The sequence below is a fragment of the Tasmannia lanceolata genome, unplaced genomic scaffold (assembly GCF_043159265.1).
Source record: "Tasmannia lanceolata isolate RefF3 unplaced genomic scaffold, GAP_Taslan_0.1 ptg000011l, whole genome shotgun sequence".
Taxonomy (NCBI): Eukaryota; Viridiplantae; Streptophyta; class Magnoliopsida; order Canellales; family Winteraceae; genus Tasmannia; species Tasmannia lanceolata.
The window spans coordinates 14,042,949-14,060,644 of record NW_027518688.1 but is presented as its reverse complement, the minus strand read 5'-3'; the positions used below and the strand labels follow the sequence as shown (position 1 = coordinate 14,060,644).

General features: G+C 39.3%; 1 long non-coding RNA gene across 3 annotated transcripts; it reads right to left on the bottom strand.

Moving 5' to 3' along the window:
- Positions 1-3,054: 3,054 nt before the first annotated feature.
- On the bottom strand, positions 3,055-16,580 carry LOC143886455 (uncharacterized). Of its 3 annotated transcripts, XR_013253824.1 has the most exons (5): positions 16,276-16,580; positions 16,086-16,211; positions 15,916-15,986; positions 4,833-4,928; positions 3,055-3,500 (listed from the first exon to the last, which is right to left on the bottom strand). It is a non-coding gene; the product is annotated as an uncharacterized LOC143886455 (long non-coding RNA). The 3 variants fall into 3 exon arrangements; XR_013253823.1 differs by having other exon boundaries at positions 15,916-16,017; positions 16,105-16,579; XR_013253822.1 differs by having other exon boundaries at positions 16,086-16,571.
- Positions 16,581-17,696: the final 1,116 nt, after the last annotated feature.

The following is a 17,696-nucleotide window of genomic DNA, read 5'->3' as shown; positions in this document are numbered from 1 at the left end:
CCCAATCCTAGAGACTTGAAAACCCCCTTTCAAAGTCAAAACGTGTTGTATATGCGAAATGGTATTTTCGTCCAGCTTTTACTGACAAGACCTCTTTTGTCCCCCGTTGATAATTTTTGAAAAGCATGGGTCCTGTTGATAATTTTGCCTAATGTTTGCCCCCCATTGGTAATTGGTCCTAACAATAACATGACGAAGTCTAAACTGAAGGGAGCCCTTGCAAAAAAGAGGTGAAAGGGCTCACCCATTGGCTGCACATCACCATCATGTTTGACTTTTCAGTAGGGGTGTAAACGAGCCGAGCTTGGCCAGGCTCGGCTCGGCTCGTTAAGCTCAAAAGCTCGGCTCGGTCAGGCTCGCGAGCCTTACCGAGCTTGGGTTATATTAAGTTCACACCCCTCATCTTTTATGGACAGCCCTATATAGTGTAATTTGACTACTTTTTTTACACTATGGGGGGTGGTCCAAGTAACAAATGGGGTTCCTAAAATGAAGTGACATATTTTGCCTCCCCCTTTCACTCCCTGGACAACCCTTTTAGTGTATATATTAATTATATATATATATATATATATATATATATATATATATATATATATATATATATATTAAATTCTTAACGAGCCGAGCCGAGCCTGGCCTAAATCGGGCTCGGCTCATTAAGGATTCGAGCCGAGCTCGAGTGAGCTTCCGAGCCCGAGCTAAAATTGACACCCTTACTTTTCAGTTGTTATTAATGCATGATGGTGATGTATAGCCAATAAGAGAGCCCTTTCACCTCTTTTTTGCAAGGACTCCCTTCAGTTTAGACTTCCTCCATTAACATATATGTAAAGGGCGGAGAGAGAAAATATCAATCCCTTGATTTTTTATCAAGGGAAAAGTCAAAAAAGGGGGTTTGGCCTTGATACAAAATTAAGGGGGAGAGTTTTTTCTCTCTCACCAGTGTTGTTTGATGGTCGGCCACCATATAAATTCTAACATAACCAAATGTCCATGTGATCATTTATTATGGAAGAGGAGTAGTTTAGATCTTAAATCTTAGAAAGAGAGCCCAATCCTTGACTGGAAAAAAAATTCAATGGAAAAAACCCAATTGTCCCTTTTTCCAAGGAAATTTCCAAACCTAGCAGGCCCTGCAATTTTTTCATATAATTTTTTTCAAAGCTCTGTTTCTTTCTACATAAAATGGGTGTAAAAAAAAATTTACACCCATTTTAAGTGGAGAAATGAGAGTAAAATTTGTTTTACGCCCATTTTACATCCAGAGAAACGGAGCGTCAAGGGTCAAAATTAATTAATATTTTCCCTATATCCAAAAGGCGTAATAAAAGTGATAAAATGATGGTTAAGTTTGCATGCATTTGCTAGATTAATTTATTTTTTTCGTGTTAGATTTCTAGTTGCGTATACAAATAATACATGAGAATTTTAAAAATTAATCATTAAATTTGTGTTTTTAGATTATTATGAATCTTTTAAAATTTAAAAAGGGGGATAAAAATTCAATACTATTCATAAACTTCTTGGCAGAATTTTGTAACTATGGCCCCACATTGCCCAATTTTCTCATATTTGTCCCACAGAACGATCTAACCGTGAATTTCACGGTATCGATGTAACCCAACCTCACCATAATACGGTGCAAGCACGAATTGAACTGTGATGTCTAGTATTTTTAAAGAAGTAGAGTGGGGCTACACTCAAAGAAAGATCCAAACCGTTCATTTTTTGGGCCACAACATATATAGGTTGGACCCCACAAATAATCTTCGTAGGATGATCCTAACCCACCGAAACCTCTACAAATCAGAGGGTTAGGATCATCCGATGGAGATTATTTAAGAGGTACAACCTATTTACATTGTGGCCCAAGCATTGAACGGTTTGGATCATCCTTTGAAGTGGGCCCACTGTACTTCTAGAAAATTACTGGACTAGTTCGAGCACACATGGTATAAAATCTCATATCTTCTATTTTATACCGCATGAAATGATATCAGCACAACCATGTCTTGATAATTGCACTAACTCGTCTTTTAGTATTTAAAGAGCTGTTAACTGATGGACCAATTAAAAAAGAAAAGACAAGCTGGGTTTGTGCAACTATTAAAACATGATGGTGCTAATATCAGTAGCCAATTATAATTTGTTAAAAGCTGTAGACAGGTCACCTGATTATACTTTCCGACACGAATCCAGGATTTCCTTATTTTTCCTAACAACCCACCTTACAAAAAAGCTGGAGTGTTGCAGAAGAAAAAGAATAACGTGTTATTTGAACAAATTTCCAAACCTTTTTTTTTTATACTCTTAACAGAACCCACATAAGAAAAAAGCTGGAAATCTGTTGTAAAAGGTTAGATAAGCGTGTTGTTTGGGTCAAGAAGAAGAGGAGGAACTGAGTTTTCTTTTTTTCTCATATTTTTATGAGTCTCCAGATCAAAAGAATGATGCCTTTTGACCTTTTTTGGCCAATCTTTCTCAAACCAAATATGATAATCTCCTAGACTTAAGCAATAAAAAAGTGATTTGGGGGCTTAAAATTTTACTTAGACAATGACATTTTAATGCATAAAATGATTATACATAAGTTTCTTTGTATCTTCCTTTGATCCTGTCCATGATCAACAAGCATCTTAGAATTCACCCATTTCAGATAAAGCATCAATTCTCCTTAGACAATGGCATTTTTATTCATAAAATGATTATATATAAGTTTCTGTGTATCTTCCTTTGATCCTGTCCATAATCAACAAGCAAATTAGAATTCACCCATTTCATATAAAACATCAATTCTAGTTAGACAATGACATTTTTATTCATAAAGTGATTATATATAAGTTTCTGTGTATCTTCCTTTGATCCTGTCCATAATCAACAAGCAATTTAGAATTCACCCATTTCAGATAAAACCTCAATTTTGCAGTATTTATATTAATCAAATGATCCAGATACATGTATATTCTCTTTTGACTACTTTACGCGGAGTAAATGAACGAGATTAAAAAAAGAAATTCAAAAAAGGAAGACAGGTTGATCCTGTCCATGATCAACAAGCAATTTAGAATTCACCCATTTCAGATAAAATATCAACTTTACAGTATTTATACTAAAACAAATGATCCAGATACAAGTATATCCTCTTTTGACTACTGTAGGCGGAGTAATGAACAAGATTTAAAAAAAAAAGATATTAAAAAAAGGAAGACAGGTTGTGTCTGCTGAGTCTTAACCAGAAACTTTCTGTTTTTTTATTTTTTTTGTTGACCAGAGTGAAGTCTCCGTCTTCATTCCCTGAACTATTTTCCATCTTGTGCTTCTTGGACGACTTTGACACGGTTTTTGGCACGACCACCTTCTTTGAAGAAGCCTTTGATGTCTTCTTAACAGTGGCGGACTTTACCGGCGAACTGAACTTCTGATTCTGATTCTTTTTCATCTTTTTATTGAACACTTCTTCCGCTTCATCTGGTGGTAGCAAACCCCACTCCATCATCCTGCAATCACTAGCTATGAGTATTTTGTACAACGAAATTCAGACTATAATGAAGTAACTCACATAAGAGATGAAGATATGCAACAAAAATGGCAACAAATTCACCCCATAAAAGAATATATGAAGCAATGCAGTAGATAGACAGCAGAGAAATTGGACATGCCTCCAATTGCCACATAATAAGAGTTCTTTTCGGGTGTATTGCCATGAACCAAAATGGGTCCATCCATAGTTTCAAAATTCCCCCACATCATTGTGGACTCGCCCTAGTCGACTCCTCTTTACCTAGGCTATGTTCTTGTCCGAGTCCACGTTTTTTCCCTACGAAGTCAAATAAAACTCATTTGATTCTCCCTGAGTTGACCGCATCAACCAAGTACTCAGTCACGTCAACCGAGTATTTGATTGCACCTCGCTGAGTGGACTAGGATTTGTCTTGGGCCTTTTGGCCACATTTCGCCCCGCATCCAAATTTTGAAGCCCATCACTCAGTGATGATGGGCAAGAACCTTATTCCCGGTTCATGGCAATGTAACTCAAAGACCAGTTCATGTAATAATTAACTTAGAATCTAGAAGGATGATCTCCTGGTCTAGTCAATAACAGAGGCAACAATGGCTAGTGGCAGTCAGTGCATTATCACTTTCCAATATTGTGGTCTCTGGTGGACAGTGGAAATGAACAAGTTGCCACGCTACTTTATACACTAACAAGGGGACCAAAATCAGATAAGTGGCCTCAATGACTTGTCATTGACTGAGATTGTTCTCCACATTAGCAAGCAGAATCTTTGTATCACAAGCAAAATATTTAGATTGGAGCCATGTCACTTGGGCAATCTAGAATCAATAGTCAGGCTGAAAAAGTGTTATGATGAAAACAGATAAATGACTATTCCCGACTAAATTGTTCTATATTACCGAGCCGCCCCGACATGAATTGTTTTCCCCTTTTCAAAAATCCATGTGACATGGGCATGAGGACCCCCATATCATACGTTAATTATAAAAGCAGTCATAAAACTATTTGGCACAAAACAGTGGGAGTGCAAGTGGCAGATGAGAAAGAAAAATCATAAAGAAAGTTAAGGGTTTTTAAATTTTCAAATTACCTCCTTTTTTGAAGAGAATACAATAATTTTATCAACAAAAATATAGGAAATTACAAAAGGGGGAAAGATTGCCCCAGCTACAGCGAGTCTCTATGAAGACTGTTTTTAGTTAACAAATCCGCTAACTCATTAGCCCCACAACCATTCAAAAAAAAAAAAAATATATAATTGGCCCCTTTAAGAAAGAAAAAGCATGTCCTCTAAAAAGACCATTATTCTTACCAAAGATGTGAGCCAGTCGCCACAGTATCAGGCTACAATGCTTTGCCATTAAATGACATGTTGGGTTTCCCTCTGCATGCAAGTAACCTCCATTATCTACAAAGATTCAAGCTTTCATTCTGTTAGAGCCTGTAACATCAATATGGCTCGTGAATGCCATTACAATATTCCCTTTATCATTCCAAAACACACCATCCATTCCCACCGGCCCCAAGTTCCCCAAAGAAGAAGCATAGAAATTAAACTTGATGACATGAAGTGGCCTCAGATTCAACTTAACAACTCTGCTTTTGAATTTCTATATGGTAAAATTTTTAACCAATTTCTACAGATATTTTACATTTTTTTCATAAAGTACAGATTTATTAATGGCTGCTGTTAACTTACCAACTTCTCCAAAAGCTTAAGCTGTTGGAGAAAGGCGTTATTTATCTTTTATACTTTAACACTCCCCCGCACGTGTGGCCAACTTGGCAAACACGTGGAACATGTGGTCCCACTTTGGGCCGACCATCGCATGTAGATTTTTGCTATCTGGGATGTTTTGAACTCGAGACCTTTGGCTCTGATACCATGTTAACTTATCAACTTCTCCAAAAGCTTAAGCTGTTGGAGAAAGGCGTTATTTATCTTTTATACCAATCCAGATTACAAAATGGGGATAGGACGACCCACCATTGAAAGCAAAATTTTACAACAAAAGCCCACTAAGGTCTAAAACGTCACCTATTTCTAGAGATCTCTTACATTGTTCCATAACCTTTTATCCCAATTCATGTCTTTCAAGATCTCCAAAAGAAGAAGACGATTGGTTGAGTGTGTGAATCTGGTGTCTCATACTACCTGGACAAGAAGCCAAAAGAGATTGGTGTTGCCCTTCATTCTAGTGTTTCTGCACATCAGTGGCATTTTCGACTTGGTCATCCCTCTCCTCATAAGATCAAGCAAGCGAGACCCACTATTCAATCAATGTCTAGTTTTGAGTGTGAATCCTATGAATTTGGTAAACATCACATGTCAGTATTTAGGTCTCGAGTCAATAAAATGAGTTTAAATCCTTTTGCTTTAGTCCACACCGATGTTTGAACTTTGAAGTCTTTCACGTGTGTCTAGACTTTTTGCTCCAAGTTTTTCATTATTGGATGATTATTTTAGAATACCATGGCTGTACTAGTAACCATTCAGGGGAAAAAACATGGTTGTATTAGTTGAAAGAAAGGTCAGAAGTTGATTCTATTTTCAAATCATTACATAAAGAAATAAAAGTTCAATTTGGAAAATATTTTTGTCATTTGTTCTGACAATGCTTTAGAATAGGTGAAAAATGATGCTGTTACTTTTTCTGTTGAGAATAGTATTATTCACCAAACTACCTGCGTTCATACTAGTTGATGATGAAGGAGAAAAGTTGAGAGAGAGATGAGAAAGAGATGCAGCAAAGCGAGAATAAAAAATCAGATCTCTCACATAATATGATATATATTACAAGGGTTTTTTTTTAAATTAGGGTTGTACAATGAGAAAGACTAGAATACCCTTAGACGAGCACAAAATTACTTAACCCTTCTAACACCTCCCTCAAGCTGGAGTGTATATGTCATACAACCTCAGCTTGTTACAAATATCACTCAACTTAGACTTTCCCAGTGGTTTAGTAAACATATCAGCCAATTGATCTCCAGATCAAGTAAACACAGCGCATATTTCTCCCTTTTGAAGCTTCTCACGAACGAAATGACAATCCACTTCAATATGCCCAGTTCTTTAATGAAACATTGGATTTGAGGCGATATGAATACCTTTTCTATTATGACAGTACAAGGACACTGGAGATGAGGAAGGAATACCAATCTCAGACAAAAGGGACCTCAACCAAGTCAACTCCTCACAAATGTGAGTCATAGCTTGATACTCTATATCCAGACTAGATCTAGCCACCACATCGTGTTTCTTACTCCGCCATGATACCAAATTTCCCCCAACAAATATCCAGTAATTGACCACCTGTCTGCTGGAGATCCTGCCCAGTCTGCATTAGTGAATCTATCCAACTCCATGTGATTATGTTTTCTGAAGAACAAGCCTTTCCCAAGAGCACACTTCAAGTCAATGATTCAAAATGCAGATGAGGGTCCAATGCGTTCGAAGTAAATCCTAGTCAACTCGACATGACGCGATCGAGTATTCGGTCATAACTCGGCTCGGCTCGTTAAGGCTCGTTAAGAATTTAATATATTATATATTAATATATACACTAAAAGGGTTGTCCAGGGAGTGAAAGGCGGAGGCAAAATATGTCACTTCTTTTTTGGAATCCCATTTGTTACTTGGACGACCCCCCATAGTGTAAAAAGAGTAGTCAAATTACACTAGATAGGGCTGTCCAGGGAAGATGAGGGGTGTGAACTTAATATAACCCGAGCTCGATAAGGCTCGCGAGCCTGACCGAGCCGAGCTCGAGCTTGGTTCGAGCCCGAGCCAAGCTTTTGAGCTTAACGAGCTCGTTTACACCCCTAGTCACGTGAATGTTGCATATTCTTTTAAATTGTTCATGGAAATTATTACTCTCATTCTCTATATTAATACTGTTTCGAAAATGGATAGTTTACAATGGTGAATGCATAAGGAAATTTATTGTAATCAGTTAATTACAGTTGTATTATTATTCCCTATTATTATGTTTGAGTCGCTATATGATATTTCTCTAACCTTATTTACTCTACAGATTTTGTAGGTTAATGACATAAACACAAATGAGAGAGCTTAAAGGGATCGAGGGAAGAGTATTTGGCCAAGTGGCTGTGCTGGGCAGTCAGCCTTAGGTTAATTTGGTTGTTATATCAAATTTCAAGAATTATAATTGGTATTTTATATTTGCGAGTCAGCTCGTTTCCCTTTGTGCTAGTGATTTGGATTTTGGGATTTTAAAAAAAAATTGTCCAAAAAAAAAATTGAGTCCAAAAATCCGGGTCGTTACAGGATGAGTCACAATCAAGTAGATCAATTTGCCAACCAATCTCCTATACATGCCTATACATGCCTGGATCTTCCAACAACTCTCCTTGATCTGCATAGAACTTCACATTAGGGTCCATGGGTACCTCAGCAGTTTTCATTCCCAAGGATCCCGTCACCCCTTGAGCAACAGACCCAGAAGGTCGCTCCATATAGACTTCTTCAGTCAGGTCACCATGCAGAAAGGCATTATTCATATCCAACTGATACAGGGGCCAACCCAGTTTAACAAGTAATGAGATAAGAACCCTAATATATGGAATTTTCGTAAAACGAGAAAGTGTCTCAGTCTAATCAACCCCAAATGTCTGAGTATAGCACTTCGCAACCAAGCATACTTTCAAATGCTCAGTTGTACCATCCGTCAAATACTTAACTGAGAACATCAATCGACATATATACTACGGCTTGAGGGAGAGTGTTAAAGGGTAATTTAGTCTTATATTATCTTGTGTAACCCTAATTATATATGGTCATTAATTTTTTTTTGAATGATAGCCAATTATTTTGGAAAAAAGGGGATCGAGATGGTCAAAGTACAACACAACCGCGCATGAAAAAAACACCTAGAAGAACAATCAAAGCAAAAAAAAAAAACTCGAGGAAGAAAGTCAAACATAGACAACGCTTCTTTCTACACCCGAACTCTAGCAAGGCGATCCACCGCCTCATTAGCCGAACATGATTGAACACCCATGAAGAAAAACCCGCCCAATCAAACAACTCATCAAAGAAACTATCAAAACTCCACGGGTGGGAATGCCCTCCTTGAAGCCACCAGATTACATTCATGGAATCTCCTTCCACAACCACATGACCACTCAATCTCTTGCCAGTAATTTTAATCATTGGTGCACCACATGCACCTCCGCCTTCGTCGCATCTACTACCCCAATAGGACTCGCGAAGGCCCATGATATGCCAAATCGACAAAGTAGTTTACTCCATACCTCCATGGCTACTTTGCAGTGGATGAAAATGTGGTTCACGGATTCTCCAGCCTCTATGCATGAGGCACAATGGTCGACTATTAGCATTTTTCTCTTTCTTAGAAGATCGATCGCTTGAATCCTTTCACAATAAGTCGCCCATCCAAAGGTGCACACTCTTGGGGGAGCCTGGATTGTCCACACTCTTGCTACCTTGGAAGACACAGGGCATGCTACTAAAAAATGTGAGGTCGTTATAATCTACTTACTTTTCTCCATCTCTCGTCCTCATCTCTCTCTCTCTCTCTTCAACTTTTCTCCTTCTCCATCATCAACAACTACTTTTTGATGCATTAAATTTTGAAAGATATATACGAAGATGATTAGAAATTACTATTTTTTGATGTACTTGAACATTGGAAAAGATATAAAGAAAATATTACATAAACGCTTACATGATGCTCCAAACCTTAGACTATTCTAGACACACCCCCCCACCCCACCCCCCCACCCCCACTTCATGCTTCTAAGGTTCATATTACAAATACTTTTCAGGCTAGATGAAAAGACTGTGGAAGACGAATTACTCCTATTGGATCAAGCTTGATTATTCTCCATTGCAAGTCCGAGGATGATGCAGTCTTCCTTTCTTCCAAAAGTCCCTAGAATGTTGGAAGAGCAGAATTGTCACTATGGTGATGGGAGGAGCAAGTTAAGGGTGTTCAGATCCAGAGATGATGGGTTAGCGCGGAGACACACTCCCTCATCCTTTAGTGTCATCCGATGCTTTCAGTTTTAGCTAGTATGAAGATTGGTTTATATTTCCTAGGGTCACCACCACTCTAGTTACCCGGAGGCAGCATAGATATGGGTCGAAATGAAAGACTGGTTTCCTCATTTCAAGAATGTCAAGGTTGTTTACAAAAAGAAAGTAACCTTGACTGTAGTTGAGGCTTCCCTTCCTCCGGTTTCTATCGGAGCAAACTCTCAAGCCCAATCTTCGGCTGCTCAGTAAGACCAAAACCAGAGATGTTGATCTGTGCCTTGATCTGCTCTAAAAGCTAAATGGAGAGAGACCCATACCATCTTTAAAAAGGCGATGTCAGAAGGTTGTTCACAACAATCCTATGGCTGATGGCTTTGTATCCGACCAAGTTACATACTAACAGCAAGCTCAGTGGATCGCAACTAGGAGATTGTTCGACAATAAGCATCAAAAGGAACCATCCTCCATCTCTTTCTTCAATAATCCAAATCACTTCGAAGAAGATGATTGGCTTATCGATTGTGGACTGTGACCCAGTCGCAAAAAATAACCATTGTCGAAAAACTCAATTTTTTTACTGTTCTAATATCTGGTCACATCAAAGGCAACCCGTACGTCTCATTTACAAGATTGTTTTTTTTGTTGAAATGGTAAACAATTTCATGAAGAAAAAGACTGAGGAGGTCTACAAAGAAAGGAATACAAATGCGGAAAAAGGAAAGATAAAATAAAACTACCGCCAAAACATTGTGAAGCAAAGTTATGGTGGAAAGTAAAAAAGATCCACCCTTCCCTCGGACACCCCATATCTTGTTAGTTTATCAGCCACTTCATTAGCCAATCGCCTGACATGATGAAATGAGATTGAAGATTCCCCCACCTTGTTTTGAATTTCATCAAAATAAGGATCGAACCAGGGACATAGAGGGATCCTCTTAGCCACCTTGTAACATTAAGAGAATCCCCTTCCACCATCACTTTGTTCAAGTCTTCAGAGCCAAGGAACATTATACCTTGATGGATAGCACACACTTCTGCTTCATTTGTGTTCTTTACGCCAATCGGTCCTGAGAATGCCCATCTTACTAGTCCAAATTCATCACTAAGCACTCCGCCAATACCAGCTGGCCTGGGTTACCCAAACTGGATGCATCAAAGTTTAATTTCATGCATCCAGGAGCAGGGGGCTCCCACACTTCTACTATCTTGGGAACATGATTCGATTCTCTACAAATCTCCCTCCATCCATACCAAAAGTCGTGAGCTGAGACAAAGGCACGTGCATTGCCCTCACCCACGATATAGTCATTGCTACTATCTTGTTGTAGAGGAAATGCTCCCCCCCCCCCCCCCCCCCCCCCGGCACGAATATCCCTTAAACACATGCATTGCGTTCCTTCCACAACATCCAAATCGTAGCAAGAAAGGAGACCTTCCATAAGACCCTCCCTTTTTTCCTCCATGGAACCAAAGACCAACTTTCCAATAGCTCTATAAGTTTTTCTGGAAAGACCCAAGCCATGTCAAACCTGGCCAAAATTTTGCCCCATACTTCTCTAGCCACGCTACAATGCATAAGGATGTGGTCCGCCGTCTCCCCAGATTCAATGCAAAGGGCACAATGATCAATAAGCATCATCCCCCTAACTCCCAAGAAGTCAATCGTCTGGATTCTTTGGAGACTCGCTTCCCAACCAAAAACTCATACCCTAGGTGGAGCTTGAATGTTCCATAAAGTGGCTACTTTGGAGGTATCAGGGCAAGAGACTAGTTGTTGATAGACGGATTTGATAGAGAATTCCCCTCCTGTATTCTAGATCCAAATTCTTTTATCCACACCCGAAGCTTTAATATAGCACCTCTCCAGTATTGCCAAAAACCTACCCACCTCTTTAAGTTCCATATCAAAGAAATTCCTTCTTGTTGACAGACGGATTTGACAGAGAATTCCCCTCCTGTATTCTAGATCCAAATTCTTTTATCCACACCCGAAGCTTTAACATAGCACCGCTCAAGTATTGCCAAAAACCTACCCACCTCTTTGAGTTCCATATCAAAGAAATTCCTTCTAAAACCCGGAACCCATGTAACCATGTTATTCTCTTTGACAAAGCCGTCTTGCACAAGAGCCTCCTTGCAAGAAGCCAAGGTGAACAAACCACGAATCACAACTTTAGGGGAAGGGCAGAAAAGCACTTATCAAGACATAATCTTATACGGTCCCCAGCATAGCCTGAATTTGATACCTTTTGAAAATTTCACCTTAAATTTCATGATATCCTGCCATACTGTCACACATGATTTTCTGAAACTGTCCACTGATTCCCATTTTCCTGGAGCCGATCCATAAATGCTTTCTATTACTATAACCCATAGCTGTGAGCCCTTCTCCCCACATCTCCAAAGCCATTTGCCTAGGAAAGATTGATTAACTTCCTTAATCCTTCTAATACCAAGGCTTCCAGCCTCGAGGGGTTTGCAGACCTTTTTTCCATCTAACCACCCCACAGGAATCTTCTCTGTATTTTCTCTAAGCGTTTTATGTTACTCATTGGGCATTAGGTGGAAGGAGCTTTAAGGATGTCCTTGTGGCAGGCTTTGGTGAGCCTAGGAAGCCAAATAGATAGGCCCATGCCTTGAACCGATATGAAATTTTGTTGCACCGGGCCAGCTTATTGGCCAGGCCCACGGAGTAGTATTACCAAATAGGCTTGCTTTTTCAGCCCATCTATTAAGAGGCCTTTCAGGCTACCTCAGCCAAGCCCATTCCTATTATTTAAGCAAGTGCCCAAATTATTTTTGAATGGTAAGATATTTTATTTAAAAGAGAAGGAAAAAGTAGTGACCAAGAGAGTCGAACAAGAAAAAAAAAAGTGAATACAAAATACAAGAAAGCATAACAATCCGAACTCAGGGTGAAGTCAAAAACCTCCAAGCAAGATCTACCAACCCCGCTTGGGCTAGCCTATCCACTTCACTATTGGTAGTCCTTTTAACATGCCAAAAGGATGCTGGAAAGGCCCCCACTCGATCCTAAATCTTATCCACCAAATGTGCAAACCTCCAAGGGAGGGTGTGGCTCCTGAGCATCCATCTAATCACATTGAGGGAGTCCCCCTCCAACACAAGAGAAGACAGAATACTCTCATCAACAAGCCAGATGCCCTGAGGGACCGCCCTTAACTCCGCTTCATTAGAATTGGCTCTCCCAATCGGTCCTGAGAAAGCCCACTTGATGCTTTCCCTTTTCGTCCCTAAGGAAGCCAACAACCTTGGCCGGCCCCTGGATTGCCAAAGCTCGAGCTGTTGAAATTAAGCTTATGCATCCCGAAAGGTAAGCAGGGAGTGGACCCCTACACCTAATATTTGTCAGAACCTATGCCAAGGGGCATCCCTCAATGGTGAACTTTCCAGTTTCCACCTAAATATCATATCACTGCAGAGACTTCAGGCGTGCCTCCCTCTTCATCATCTAATGACCAATGTCGCCTTTTTTTGCCTTTGGAACTGAGGAATCAGCACTAGTGATTGGTCTCCCGTCTGAATTCTTCATCAAAGAAAACCTTTTTATTCTTCAACATGAAATTATGATTGAAGCCCAACAGATAAGATCTAGGTTTATTACAACAATAGATCAATGCCTGGGACACCTTGTAGAGATCTAAAGCAAAGGCTCTCGAAAGTGGGAGGCTTTCTTCAAGAAAGAAAACAAATGATATGAAAAAAAAAAACTGCCGAAATTTCAAGAATAAAAACTGCAAAAAAATTATACGCAGAAACAAAACTCTCCTTTTATTATAATGTCCAAAGTGTCTCCAAAACCCACCCAATACACAAATAAGACCCCCCTCACAATTGGATTTGATTTTCTGAAAGAAAGAACTACTTCAAATAAATAAAAAAATGATGGCTTTCTAAACTAACAGTCCCACTAATTTTCAAGCAGCAAAATATAACAACAGAAAGATGAAAATAAAACTAAAGTTGTGTCACACTAGAGTGGGCCCCATTTGCGTCAAATATCCTCCTCACGAACAAAGGCTTTGAAGCGGGCCCATCAACATGGAGTTCTTCCTCATGAACAGAAATTTCTCTTCCTAGGCTCATATTGGGGGTCCAATTCTGGGTTACAAACTACCCCTTTTTTCCCGTATTCTTATGTATGTTTTGGGTGCTCAATTTGCCGTACATGCTTTCCTACTTCATCTTCAACCTCAAGATGAGGTTGTACTACATCAATCAACCCTTCCCGAAAAGAACTCAACCACTAGTTCTCGCCTTCGTACTCCCCATAATAAGAAGAAGGACGCCTGATGATGAAAGTATCATTATCGTGCAAATCCAAAGGCAACTTCACCCAGCAGGCGTTGTCATCAATCTTCATCAAAACTTCACAAGGACCAATCTTCTCAGGCTTAGTTTATGATACTCATCACTAGGATACTTTCTTTCGAAAGATACACGCATACTTCGTCACCAACTTAAAATTAAGCTCTTGGCGACGAAAATTGACATTCCCTTTGTATTTTGCATAGCCAGCCCTAATGTTAGTCGTCACTGGTTTATGAATAGCCACCAAATCATCTATTAACCCATCCACCTTTTTATTTACCTTCCCAATGCTAAGAATAGAAATAAGATCAAGTGGTTCTTCTGGATTACGGACAAGAACTTAGAATGGAGAGAAATCAGTTGTGTGATTCTGGGAGAAACTCAGCTCAACTTCAATCTTCAAAAGTACAAGATCCCAGTTTCCCATTACTTTGACTTGGGACCTCAACATGTTTCTCAATTGATGGTTCATCACCTCTATTTGACCATCGGTTTCAGAATGATATGAGCTGTCTCGAGTTTCCACCACAATAAATCGATTTGTCGTGGTCCAATGTAATAGTCTTCATCAATCCATGGTACCTTACCATCTTTTTACACAATAAATCGAAAACCGTGTTGACATAGTGTATAGATTTGCATGGAATGGAGTACGCCGTCTTTATAACCAATCAACAACAACAAATATGTTATCTCCACCCGTTGATGTCAAAGGAGACCAAGTACAATATCCATGAAAACATCAACACAAGGGTGAGTTAGAATCGGTTATGGTGTGCACAACCTAGTATTAATGGAATTACCTTTGGATGTTTGACAAGTCTTCTTCACTGAGAAATCTCACGATCCAAGCTCAGCCAAAAGAATCTTTCTAATACTAAGGGAATAGCCTTGCCATTCCAAAGTACCCGAGTTATGTGCTTCTTTGATGATGACTTGGCGGAATGATGTATTAGGAACACACAGGCAATTCTCCTTGAATAAATACACATCTATTACTAAGTAGTTGAGAACTTGAGATTATCTCCAAGTTCAACTTCTGCCACTATCTTGCCAAAAAAAAATCTTCCATAATCTGATTTTTAAATATCTCAAACCCAAAGACATTGTCAAATGTATGTTATATCATGTAAATGCCTAAGGGCATAGTAGTCACTTTGTAGTGTTCTCTCTCTTATATAAATATATCAGTGAGGGGGAGATTTCTCCAACTCACTTTCTGCTTCTCCATTCTCTCTCTAACAGACATCAATGGTCATTGACTTCACAAGAATTCGTCCTCTACTGAAGGCATCACCTACAATGTTCTCTGTGTTGACAGAGCAGTATAGTGCAGAGTCAAAGAATCATTTCACAGAGAAAAAGACAAGGTGAGCTGGAGGGTCCATTTCCGCAATAACTAATTCTATACAGAGCTTGAGAGAGTAGCTAGTTTCTTGGGTATTCTGGACTCGATTTTTCGTAAGAAGTCTTGTGAGGATAGGAGAGTTTGGATCTGGGACACCGACAGAATAATTTTTTATTAATTCCTTCTACTAATGTCTTCTTTGCTTGTAGTTTGAGCTATGAGAACTCCTGCCCTCCTAGAGTTTGCGCTTTTGGCCTTGATGGCCTACCTCGATAAATCCTTACGACAGTTCATCTGCTTAGTTGAAGGATGATAAGGGCCTGTTTGTTTTAGATTATGACAACCGATTGTGGAGTCCCCAACTGATTATTGGACATAAATTTAGTGAAATTTGAGTCCAATAATCAGTTGGGGACTCCACAATCAGTTGTCATAAACTAAAACAAACAGGGCCTAAGTATTGATCATAATGATATGTGGTTTGAGGCAGGTGAGTCCGTCGAACACATTTTTATTCATTGCAAGGTGGCCAAAGATAATTCAATCCTTCGTGTTACAATTGTTTGAAGTTGCTTGGATTCTACACATTTAAATCCAAGCTAAGCTATTCAAATCAAAAGGCCAAAGAGAATGAAAAGAAGAAATACACTGAGTAGATAAAAGAAAACAAACACCCAAACAAAAAACTCTCACCAGATCGCCGCAATTTCGCTTCCAGGAAGCTGCTTATTGAGTGTTTCATAGAAAATTCTTAGAGGGTCTCTCTGCAGTTCAGAAATGCAACAAAACCATCACCTAAAATAACCCAAAAAAGATTTGTTATAAGAAACAATTAAGATAAAAAAATAGAAATACAGCCCTACTTCCATAGCAGAATCATACTTCTGACCAGGCAAATGATACACTTTCTTCTCCTTCTTATCTTTCCTCTTCATTCTTTTTTTTCTTCTCCTTCAGCCCCAGTCCCTCCAAACCAAAACAAACCCACACTACAAAAAAAATGAAAAGCAGGTAAAAAAAAGATGACCCAGATGAAAAAATAGGGAGAAAAACCTTTATGCCCCTCTGGGAAGACTTTTTGGTGATGAGTTTAGCCGTCCTTCAGTTGTTCCAATGCCTTGAGAGATGCTGTTTGGATGCCATTTATGTGGGTTTTCTTCTTCGCATTAGGGGAGACAGAACTTCAGGGCGTTTTGCTTACATAAAACTCTGGACACACTTGAAAACTTCCCCAGAATGATATCTTACCCCAAGATTTTGCCTGGCCAGCCTACCTTTTTGGTCCCTTCTAAGGCTGCAACTCGGTCGGGTTCAACCCAAAAGAACCAGCGTAGTCATAAATCGAACCCCATATATCTTAGAGAATTTATATGGCCCGACTGTTAAAATGACAAGGGCTTTGATTTTTGATACGGTCAAAACACTCAAAAAAGATGTTTTAACCGGATAAAAAATCAAGGGCCAGGTCTGATCCATTTGTAATACGTGAATGGGATAAAAACCCAATTATGACATCCCTTCTCTCCCACTTCACACCTCGGATCGCACTGTTCTTATAGAGAGAAACACGCTTTCACACCGGAGCCGTAGCGAAAGCGAGTTTTCATAGGGCAATTGTCAATGCTTATGGACCCGAACCTGGGTGATCTATCCAGGATGAAGCTTGGGTGAAACTAAGTGGAGGTCCGAACCGACTGATGTTGAAGAATCAACGGATGAGTTGTGGTTAGGGGTGAAATGTCACCTAGCCCTTGTTACTTTGACGGTTGGGCATCATATAAAAACTCTATATCTTAAATCGGATTTTTATATGGTGACCGTCCACCATCTCACCCTTGATTTTTTATCCAACATGAGCCCCTTTTTTTGACTTTTTGTTTTATCAAAAATCAAGGGTGGTTGATATTTTCTCTATCCGCTCTTTACATATAAAGGGCGGCCACCATATAATTTCTCCTAAATCTACCTTCTGTTTCTGTTTCTCTCTCCTCTGTTAACCCAAAAAAATCAAGGCAATGATAAATCGACCACCATATGTCCTAAAACGACCCAAAGACAAATGGGGTCAATTGATCCAAAAACAAAATAGGGCAGTGATAAATCGACCCCCATATGTCTTAAATCTACGGTCGATTTATCACTGCCCAAAATCCCGGGTCATATTTGTTCTAGTCAGGTTGGTCGAGGAAGTTGAACCGGAGTCGGGTCGGGTTGGATCGAGTTGATCCAACCCGCATCAAAACCCAACATTTAAAAAAAATTAAAAAATTAACCGCTCGTTCTGTTTTATTTTTTGGTCCGTAAGATGGGTTCTGTTTTATTTTCTTAGAACATAAAAACCTAATACGTAAAATGGGATCAAAAAAAAGTTTACGCCCATTTTTCCGCTTGATAGTGGACATAAAATTTGTTTTACACCCATTTCACGCCGAAAGAAACAGAGCCTTGTAAATTTAAACAATATTTATGGAGGA